The 2,740-nt window shown below is 38.8% G+C and overlaps 1 pseudogene; it reads right to left on the reverse strand.

The window, feature by feature from the left end:
- Positions 1–973: 973 nt before the first annotated feature.
- LOC120114683 lies at positions 974–2,740 on the reverse strand (annotated as a pseudogene).

The raw sequence follows: 2,740 nt of genomic DNA on the forward strand, positions 1-2,740 counted from the left end.
GAGAGTTCAGAATAAATAAACAAGTGCAGAATATTATTGGAAGCTAGTGTCTGTAAGCAAGCTAATTGCTAGTTTCAATCCGAATTGAAATATTGCATACCCAGAGTGCAGTTTGGAAGAAAAATACTATCCATTGGAAATGCAGTTTATTGTCGGAAGATAAGAACTGGGTATATATTACATTTATAGCAAGGAGATTAGAGTTACTGGCTGACCGCCATACGAAATATTTACTATATTATCACTCAACCAGGATATTTCTAAAGAATAAAAATCTCAGCTTGCTGCTGGAGCCTGGACTTGATGCAGAATTTTGACTTTAAAGTGTCTCTTCCAGTCTGAAGCACAGAACAACATAATAAAACAAGCTACCTTACATAATATCAATATTCAGAACATAAAGTCATAAGTTGAGCACCTAATCCTGGGAACTAGACAAGGTTTGATTTTCTTAAAACATTACTATAAGATTTCATGCCGCCCAACGTAAGGACGATCCCTGGTTTAGTTACCAGTCATCTTCACGGTATGATATAATTTGCAAGCTGTGCTACATTTGTTATTTTCTGCCCACGCATTTTATTAATCTAAATATGGTTTCAACATAAACGTGTCTGATCATTTAAACAATTTCATATCGTCCAAAGCTATATAATATCTAAAAGTCATACATATTGAATTTCAATGGCAATATTATATGAAGATATCAGTACAGATTACGTAAAATCTTATTTAGGTAAGCAAATCATAAGCTTCCAAACCAGAATGGAATCAACCCAGTTTTTTTCTCTCCATATTTCAATGTGTAGAATGCTCAGGATTAACGTAGACCAAGCTACCATTTTTGGATGAATAATATTTTAGTCTTCCAAATAGAACACACAAACGAATGCTTACAGATGTGCATGCTTACGATAGCTACAACCAAAATGCAAAATGTATAGCCTAAGAAACTGGTAGGAGACATATATTTATCTATCTATTAGTTGCTGGTGACTTCGGCTGCTTCTTGGATTTGGGGCTTTGAGAATATGGAGAAACTGTTGGTAAATGGTGGAGACCAGAAATTGGATCGTTGTCCGGTAATAACATTCTAGTGTTGAGCAGAGTGAATATCGTCAGACCAAGCGAGACTAAAACGGAGAGAGATAAAATAAGAGACATAAGGATGTGTGCGATACTTCCTTTTACTTCTTCTGCATATTCCGTTGAAGCTAGAGCCAGTATGGTCAAGGGAAACGAGTAAGCCCACCATGCTACATTGAACCTCCTCATTTACCTCTTGAAAAGAGCTGGCCGGAAAACCTATTCAATATCACAAAATTCAGTACGTTCAGAAATTGAAAAGGCGATATATAAATATACTAATAAAGTTAATGCGTTAGTTGTAGATGAAATTGATTGGCCATACCAGTACGCGACCGAGTACTGATCAAATGAGAACAAAAAGGGTCAAGATTTAAAATAATTAAACATTAGTTAAGGGTTAATTCCGCGGGTCCTGGAAGGACCACTGATGATGCAAGGATGAATGCTACCTTACTTAAACAATATACAGTTTTTTGTTCCATCTAAGTCTACAATGCTAGCACCTTACGGCAAGAAAGTATCTTGACATGCAGTATTCTGCAGTTAAACATTACCAGAGAGGTGAAGAGGAAAAGTGAGAGAAAGAAAAGCATCTTGGATGCTGTATCAAAAGCACCAGTTATGGATTCCCAAGCCAAGCTTGCCACGCTTGGTGCAGCAAAGAACAAGAAGAAAACCGGCCTAAGCATTGCGGGTAACCTATCGCTGCCTGAAAACCGCTGGTATATATAGAGTCACCAAAAGCACTAAATAATGCACCAAACCCAGTGAAAACAAGCAAACGGCGCTTTCTTTCCACCCCATACTTGCTGCAGCTTGCGCTCCAACCAGATTCCCAATAACCGAAATCTGGCTCGTTGGATTTGCCACTGTTGTCAGGAATTTCTTCCCTTTGGTAAACCACTGGCCATAAATTTTCACATCGAGTACAACGACAGGGACCGCAAAGAACCACCAGAGTAGGAGATAGGAGGTTGTCTTTGGTGCGACAAATGGAGCTGATTGAAGCAAAAGGAGCCATGAAATTCATGGCGCGAAAAGGTAGTTAACCCCTACATGGTGCAAGTACTCTGCTTTGACCATCTTAAAGTAAAAGAAGCATCTCAAGATGTAAAGAAGAGAAAGCAAACTTAGGATAAAGAGAGCAAAACACCATAATACGAGAAAATCAGTGGGGTGGAACATGTGGACCACATGCCTCAGAGTGCTTTTGTCATGGGTTGGTCCTATCAGAGTCTTCCATAACAAAGCCTGGCCACCTAGAGAAAGGCTTATCCTAAAATAACCTGCATGAAATTTGGTTAAGATGGGGCTTAGTGAATGCTTCATCCGCCTGGGAAATACGGCTGACAGGCTGATTTGAACTGGGGTGGTAAAGTTACTGGCCTGAGGTGAGTTGACAGGCACAATCTGAGGTTCGGACCTGAGGCTGGCCATTGATCGGATAGTCAAAGCCATGATCATGAACTCGATGAATTTGCGCTTGAAATCTGGTTGAGTGTATGACAAGCCTATTATAGAGCTATGTATAGATTCGAGAAAAAGAGTGAAGGATAATTTGTGACATTAAAAATATTGATAGATGAATATTGAATTCCATGTTGGGTAGACATTGATAAGGAGAATAAGGATATTTGTTTATTTTATTAAA

This window comes from Hibiscus syriacus, unplaced genomic scaffold (genome assembly GCF_006381635.1).
Source record: "Hibiscus syriacus cultivar Baekdansim isolate YM2019G1 unplaced genomic scaffold, ASM638163v2 tig00110239_pilon, whole genome shotgun sequence".
Classification (NCBI taxonomy): domain Eukaryota; kingdom Viridiplantae; phylum Streptophyta; class Magnoliopsida; order Malvales; family Malvaceae; genus Hibiscus; species Hibiscus syriacus.